The sequence below is a fragment of the Corvus hawaiiensis genome, chromosome 2 (assembly GCF_020740725.1).
Source record: "Corvus hawaiiensis isolate bCorHaw1 chromosome 2, bCorHaw1.pri.cur, whole genome shotgun sequence".
In the NCBI taxonomy this organism is placed as follows: Eukaryota; Metazoa; Chordata; class Aves; order Passeriformes; family Corvidae; genus Corvus; species Corvus hawaiiensis.
Window position 1 is genome coordinate 51,628,312 of NC_063214.1, and position 8,590 is coordinate 51,636,901.

The following is an 8,590-nucleotide window of genomic DNA, read 5'->3' on the forward strand; positions in this document are numbered from 1 at the left end:
TTCCATAAAAATACTTAATGTTGGAGCTAAATCTGGAAGGATTTCTAAGATCTGAAAAGCAAAAAAGAAAGAAAGAAAACAAACTATAGGGTTTGTTTTTTCCCTTTTTAAGATGTTTTATTTCTTTACACACAGAAATTAGTTTTATATATACATACATACACGTAAAGTTCAGTGTCAAGCAGAATGTTAACCAGATCTGTACAAGCAGCTATTGAGCCTTAGCAAAGAAAGCCCATCAGGGTTGCTTTTCTGCAACCATATCATCATAACTGTGCTGAATTCAGTGACTTTCTCGGTAGCAGAAGCAGACAAAAGAACTCTCATACCCATAAAGAACCCTATGGAGTCACCAGTGTGGATTCGACTGTACAGTCAAGCCACAGGGATGGCTAAATAGGATTCAACACGTGATACATCACCTTAAAAAGGGTATATAAAGGATACCAACTGCTCCTAATACCTGGGTGCACTGTAGTGAAGTCCCTTCTCTCCTGCATATCAACTTAACCTGCTAGCAGGTTTTCAGGTTTAGACAGACTCACCTACAGGAACACTTTAGATCAAAACATCCTCTTTATCCTCAAAGTCAGTATCAGCTAAAACAAAACTCTTTCCCTTTTTGACAATTTGAGGCAAAAATAAAAATGTCAGCACAATGTTAACATTACTGTGTGAAATAAGTTACCTTCACTGAACTTGAGGCTTACTTAAAGGCTTCACCTGTTGTGAAATCCAGATCTGATTGTTTGTAGAAGATAACAAGTCAAGCTGTACCAAAAAGTTCCTAGTCAAGCATCTTCAACTTCATAACAGCACAATGCTTAGGAACATTTCCTGGCTTCACAGCTTTCCAAACTTTTCGAAATATCAGTTAGGAAAGCATTACACTTCTACAACATTTCTCTGGTCAACAGCACACATCCCTTACTGCAGAAGAAAGGACTGTTAACAGTTTTCATTTCACACTCCAGTAACCCAAAATCTTGTGTTACCACTTACTTTAGTGTTAATTTTCCCATAGATTCTCTTTTTCTGCTTACACAGCAAGACATCTCAGGTCAAGTGCTCAGACAAGCTGTGCTGCTGATTCTCCTTTATACCACCACTAAATCACCTTCACTTTTGCTTCACTGCAAAGTTATTTTCCCTGCAAAAAAGCACGGGAGCCACATTCAATAGATAAGTAAGCAGCTACAGTCAAAAGAGATTTCAAAATGGGAAAAAAACCCTCCACGCAACTAAATCCATCAGGATTATTTATGCAGGATCATTCCAACACTGTATAAATACACCACGACAGGTATATATGCTGCTGTACATGTAGTAAAGCCCAATTCAGCTCATGCCACTTCCAGCTATAGAATATAAAAGTATCAGTGCTGAACAGACATGCGGAGCCACCCCCCAGATAACAGGAATAAAGAGTAGTTACTTTGCCGGACAAAGTAGAAAGGTACCTTTTTTATTAGTGGTTTCAAAAGGAAACACATTTGACAGCTGTCACGGAATTCTTATGAAGTTTTGTTATGTGTATGTACAGACCTAACTTACACAGTTTTAAGACATTTGCATGAAATGCATGATAGATCCACAAATACACAAACATATCTGTGTTTTTAGCCTAATCGAATCTGGATGAATCTAGCTGTACCTTTAACATCTAAAAGGAATTAAAATAGTTAAGAAGCGAACCTAAATCTGAAGGCATTCAATACTGGTTTAATACTAGGCAGGAAACCCTGTGAATTTTAAACCTTCAATCTTCATTTGAAGCAGAAATGACAGCTTAGCAATGGACTAATTGTAAAAATAGTCCAGGAATTGACTTGTACTAATCTTTAATTAACATAAAGGCAGGAAAGAACTATTTTACTAATTCACTGGATGAACCTTCATTAGCTTCTGTCAGTAACAATAAAAGGCTGAGAAAACTGCACTAGAGCAAACAAGACATAAAAACAGGAAAAAGAGGCCAGACAGAAGGAAACCCTCATCAAACTGCTCCGGAAGAAGCCTGACTGAAAAAAGTATTTTGAGAAATTTAAAAAACAAGTTACTTCAATTCAGAGTTGGGGCAGCCCCCACGGAGCAGCATGGGTTTGGCTGAGAGCCGTGGTGCACACGCACTGTGCCAAGGTGCTTAGAGACGCACAATCAGGATGGGGTTTATGGCAAACTCTGAACACGACCAGAACGCTTACACAACACATCAGGATCTATGTGGTCTTGTGATGCATCGATCAGCCTTCATTTACACTTAATTCGTTCTGGTTATAAATAAATGTCAACTTGATTTAAAACACCAATGTAAGAGAAAATTACATGGGGCAGGGCAATAGATCCAGTAAGAAGAGACCAAAAGACAAAGAAGGGTGGGCCACAGGTGCATAAACGCATGAACTTGGAAGTAAGAGTAAGGAATCCTCCTCTACATGAACTGGCAATAGTAGCAACTCGTTTGGGTTTTTTCTGTAACTTTTAAGCTCCAAACATGTAGAGGCAACTTAAGAAGATCCATACTTAAGTATTTAATCTACTGCAGATATTCAGTGCACTATCCATGAGGCACATCCAGATATTAATGTCTCCAGCATCCTCCTTAAAATGTGACTTGCTCTAAATGGAGGCTACTTGGCCATAAGATGGGCTTCGAAGGTGCTGTTCTGCACAGGCTCTTACTGAACCAGCTGTGTTGAAGTCAGAATATGGTTAGCTTAAGAGCCTTGTAGGGGTAATGGGCTTTCTCTTTGTTGTTTTGGTTTTGCTGGTCAATTCGAAGAATTATTTGGATGAAATGGCCATAGCCACAGAACCCCCCACTAGAGGCTCTATCCTATTGCCACTATGATACAGCTCATTTCATCTGGGGACTATGAGGTACGCAGACAAAAGCACTTTCACTTCATGACAAAGTAAAATGCACCAACAAAGGTGGCTCACTGATACCAGGCAAGCTTTATTTGTTTTTTTAAAATTTAGACCTCGTTCAGGAAAGCCAACCAAAACTCAATGGCCAGAAGAATCACGACATGTCTGGATTCTGAAACGTTGCTTTGTATCACAAGAAAAGCCTCCTGGGTTGGTCCTTTCAAAGTAAACACAACATTCCTGTGGCAGAACACGACAGCTTGTCCAAGCACAAGACAGCAACCATGGAAAATCGCTTTCCACGAACTGGTTTCAGTACACAAGTCAGCCTCCATTAGCTTTGTTTGAATTTCAGTTTTCTTCTGTTGTGCCAAAAACCTCTGCTGCACCAGCTTTCTTCTTCCTATCTATGAATTCAGAAACAAGGATTAGCACCAATGTGAAGAACAAAGAAAGCCACAGGAAGGTAAGAGCTTAAAATCCTTCATCACCAGTATTCTTTGGTCTTTTGGGGTCACAGTTTTTAACAATGACACTGCATTAAGAGAGGGTTGTCTGCGGCAGACAGCGCAGATTCAAGCAAAAATTGCATGCGAAGAATGTAACAAAAATCTACACAATGAGTACAACTGCAAGAGTCAATAGAAGTGCCAGCATTTAAGAACACTGACTTGAACCCAATAATAAAACCGTGCTTATTACCAACTGTTTTCTGAAGAGCCAGCCCCTGGGAATGCATAATGCCAGCATCCTGACATCTTCCACTGGGCTTGTGCAACCTCCTCAGAGAAGGTCATGGGAACATGCAGTGGTAGTGTGATCTCGGGGGCTGGGGAACACAGCCTGTATCACACTTCAAAATCGCTCCCACTGCAAGGAATGTACAAAGCAGAAGTAGGAAGCTTGTAGCTCATTTTTCCACACTGCGCAGAATAGTATCTGACAGCACTACACCATTCCAGGCAACACAATCCAAAAGTCCTGGTTTGCCTTTCTGCAACTACTGTGTGCCTCCCTTTGCCTGGAAACATATGGGTTCTCCTTTAACATGGACCACTTTTCATTGTACTCTATGCTAGAAAAAGGATAAATAAGTCATTGTTCCTTCTGCTTCATTATTTAGAACTACTTATTACTACCATTTACAACATTTTAAAACTGGATCAGTTCATATATTGGATATCCTACTTGAGTAAATTGCCTTTTGTTCTGCAAACAAGGGTTCTTTTGAAAAATTCTGTACAGCCCATCAAACAGTGGTTAAGTTTGTCAAATCTCTCCAAAGAAATACAAAAACACTTCCTCTTCCAAGTGACAGAAGAGCCAACAAGAAGAAGTGCTATGCTGAACCTTGTTCTCAGCAACAAAGAGTCTGGTAGGGAATGTGAATCTAGGGGGGAGCATTGGCTGCAGTGACCTTGGAATGGTGGAGTTTGAGAACCTTAGGGCAGCGAGCAGGGAGCATGGCAGGCTCAGTACCCTGGGCTTCAGGGGAGCAGACTGGCCTCTCCAGGGGTCTGCTTGGTTTAGCATAATGAGATAACGCCCCTGAGGGAAGAGGAGCCCAAAAAAGCTGGTTAATATTCAAAGATCACCTCTCCAAAATGAAGCTTTGAGCAACCTGGTCTAGTGGCAGGTGTCCCTTCCCAGGAGGATTGAAACCAGATGATCTGTAAGGTCCCTTTCTACCCAAACCATTCTAATATGACTTAAGGATTCCCCTCTGTGGAAGGAAGTAAAAACAGCCAGGCAAAATACAACATCTATCACTCCATTCCAAAGTAAACCAACTCTTCCTGAGTAAAAATTACCTTCCATATAAGGTATCTGATCTGACTCATTTATAATCTAAGAATTACTTTCCTACCCAATTTGGTCCAGTTCATTGTGATGCCAGCAAGAAAATTCTAGACTTTCTTAACAAAACGCCACAACTCCAGAGCAATATCAATTTACTTACTTGAAGCAAAAATGAGACTACAAATACTGAGCTGTGTTAACCCAAGTTTCCATGTCAAAAATAGTTCCCACTATTTGGATGGAAAAAACTGCAAAAATGCAAAACAATTTGAAATCTTGCATGTTCACAAGTTATCTGCCTTTATATCAAACAGCTGCATACTTTGGTTTTTGTGTTCACCATCTAACACACAGCTCAGCAGGAGAGACTCTGCAAGAGATTCCCCTCCTGTTCCAGCCCCTAAATTACTTGCGAAACTGACATCAGTTGAAATAAGCATCTATGAGAACATAAAGGATTGACATCTCTGGTATCACCAAAGTACTCTGGAAATAAAAGAGACATCTGTAGTATTGCAGAGCACATTGCAAGGATGAGGTCATCTTAGGTACAGCACTGATACCCCCTGCAACACAACAGCAGGGCTGGGGGCATCTCCACATGTGTCGAGGTGCAGACCAGTCCCCAGCCAGCCACCTACATCATCTCATGCAGAATACAGAGCAGTCAGTATGAAAACACAACAGGTTTAGCCTATGAATTTTGCGAACATAAATCCTGACCCTGAAAACATTTACATGCAGGCTTAACATTAAGCCTAAGAACAGACCCTCTAATTCCAGAAGAAATACTTGGATGTTTAAAATTAAGCAAATGCAAGCACAAACATCTACAGAATTAGGACCAAAAATACCCACAAAAAGCACACTCAACAGTATTATTAATTTTTATTGTTCCATAGAAACCTCGACCTATCAATTACATAACTTAATACTAATATTTAAAAGCATTTTCATATTCAAAAGGCACTACAATTTCTAAAGGACAAACTCCACTGACCTAATAAAGCAATTAAGCAGCATGCAATTCAATGGTGTCACATTAAAAATGCTTCTACAAACCAAATCAACAAAATTTTCAAATATCAGAGACAAGCCACTGCTGTATCAAATAGGCAACCAGCTTCCTCTGGTGCCTTTTACACCAGGGAGCATTTTAACACCAAATTAATGTTGTTTTCTTATTAGTTACAGCTCTTAATGTCTAGTAGCTCTTTAAACAAGCAACCCTGTGCTGATGTGAGGCAATAATTTATATTAATTCAATGTCTAGTACACATCGTGTCTTTACACATTTCACTTTGATATTGTTAGTATAACTTCTTCCCAGCTGCTTTCAAATACATTAATATTCTTCAGAAGTACAGAAAAATGAGATGGAAGAAGGGGATATTTCAGCATATTTTCACGTATAGAGTTTTAACTAGTACCTAACAAACTTCTGCTGTTTTTTCAGTAATACAGGCCCATAATTATATACCAAGATTGAGGCCGCTCAGTATGGGTAAAGGCTTACAAAAAAAAGAAACTTTCACTGAGGTGATCAGCGCTTCCATGAGAGCACAACAAACAAATGCCAAACATTGCAATGTCAAAGCCACCGTTTTTGGCAGGACAGGTTTTAGTTAGCTTATTTTTTAACCTGTCTCAGAAGAACAGTCCTTTTCTACCCAATCACCAGCATACATTCCTCTTCCAAAGTTTTGTCTCTAAATTGTTGCGCTTTTTTTTGTTGTTGTTTTGGTAATAGAAAATTCGGGGGTAGTGTTAGGAAAAGATACCATGTTTGCAAATCTCAGACCTGCGTCCTAGGCCCTGGGCTCCCTCTTGCTGAAGTCACTAAGCAAAGTTAAGGGTGAGTACAGGAAGAAATTCAGTACCGAAAACTCTCATTGCAAAATTACGAGCTTTTAAAAATATCCATCGATTTTAGAATTGCAACAGTACGAGCACTTTAAAACATAATATTACAACTTTTTTTTTATTTTGAAAAAATCTACTTGGGCACAATAGTGTTCTTTGCAGCCTACTGACTCTGGAGTTAATAATTTTATATTGTACTATGTTCAGGAAAGAGGATTCCTTACTCAGTGATCTGATAATTAGGAAAAAAATTAGTAATTATAAAGCAAATTATATATTATATATAAAGTAATTACAAATACTCCTATTAAGTCATATGGTTCTAGCAAGTACAGTGATATAGCCTGTTTCCATTTTGAGAAAATTTGCTTTAATAAAGTCGGGGCAGCATATGGTACTAACATGTTTATTTTCCAAATGGTAGGGACACTAACCAAAACCATCTTAATGTTTCTTCCTAAGCCTCCTTGATCTGCTGCTGGATTGCAGCTTAGAATAAAGCATTATGAAGCCAGAAGAACTGGGTAGAAGAATAAAAAAACAAATTCAGTAATTCAAAGTGCTTATTTAATGAGAGTCCAGCTCAGACCAGTTTCTCTTTTGAACAGAAATTCGAAAGTATTTATGATTGGAAATGTATTTCCAGAGACTATCAAATACAGTCCAAAGCTAATCCCTAACAGACATTTTTTACTTTACACACAGACAAAAAACAAACCTCTAATATTATGTAATTAAAAGAGGAATTAAGGGAAGCTCAGAAGTACTTAATAGAGTCCTAGAGAAGTAAACAATCAGCGCTATGCATTAGGAACACTGTAAGAAAAATCACCAGGGACTACCAGAGCTCCAGGAACGGTTTTCTCAGTTAGTTGACCAAATAGTATGATTCCGTCAAGAGCAATGATAATTTTAACAAGTATGCCTTGTTAAAACTATAAAAGACAAAAAGTTTTCTAACCACATTTTCAGTGCTAAGAGCTAACAAATGAGGGGGGAAACCAGGGAGTGTGGGTCAGAGCACCGAGGGCTAGAGTGAACGTTTGGAAATAGCTGCCAACCATACGGACTCCAGCGGCATTTTGCAGCCAGCCCCGAGTTCCTCTGGCGCAGCTGTAAAACCCACAACCTGAAACCCGCTCCTGCAGCAGGGGTTCGCTCGCAGCTGTTCCTCTGCCTCCCCCGCACGCAGTAATCTGACTCCTTTCCAGGAAGGAGCTTCTTTAATGAAGCCACACGAGAGCAGCAAAGGTGCATCGGGGGATCCAGAACCAGGCGCTTTCCGAGTGGTTCTCCAGCCCCCGAGCCCACAGCTCAGCCTCGCAGAGACGCGCCGCAGGGGCAGGCGCCGCCGAGCTCAGCCCCGCCGCCGAGCCGGGGGCTCCAGGGCGGGGACCCTACTCCCAAGCTCCCACCTCAGCCCCGCACGGCGGCTCCTGGCCCCGGTCCCTCTCCCGTACTTGTTGCCCGCGCAGAGAGGCTCAACCTGGCTCCGCAGCCCCCGCGGGGACCCCCGGCGCGGCTGCCACTGAGAAAGGCTGAGCGGGGCTGAGCCGCCCGGCACCGCGGCGGGGCATGGAAGTTACTCACTGCGCCGGCTCCGCGCCGCGCTCTCCTCCTCAGCAGCGCCGGCTGCGCCCGCCCCGCCTTCGGGGAAGCAAACTCCGGGCAGCAGCACTTCGGGAACGTGTCTCGCCGGGCCGGGCCGGGCCGGTGCTCCCGCCTCCGCCCCCCGCCGCGGGCAGCGGCGCGGCCCAAGTGACAGCGGCGCTCCGCCACTCCGGCGGCGGCCCCGGGAGCGGGGCCGGGCGTGCCGCAGCCTATGGCAGCGGGGCCGGGGCGGGACGCGGCGGAGCCCCGGGCCGGGGTGTCCCCGCCGCTCGCCTGATCGGCTATGCGGAGCCCGGAGCGGTGGGGGGCGCGGGCGGGGCTGGCACGGAGGAGAGGACGGGTGGGGCGGTGCCCGCCCAGGGCTGCCCGCGGACCTGTCCCTGCCTGCCCGAGCCCTGCGGCCGTGCCCGGGGAGCAAACCCCGGGGGGGTCCGTGAGTAACAGC

At 43.0% G+C, this 8,590-nt stretch overlaps 1 protein-coding gene across 2 annotated transcripts in view; it reads right to left on the minus strand.

Moving 5' to 3' along the window:
• Window positions 1-8,303, minus strand: part of LNX2 (ligand of numb-protein X 2) — a 59,606-nt gene extending 51,303 nt beyond the window's left edge. For both annotated transcript variants that reach the window (XM_048294956.1, XM_048294958.1), the window contains exon 1: window positions 8,125-8,303. The gene's annotated coding sequence lies outside the window, so the exon portion shown is untranslated. The remainder of the gene's footprint in view (window positions 1-8,124) is intronic.
• Window positions 8,304-8,590: the final 287 nt, after the last annotated feature.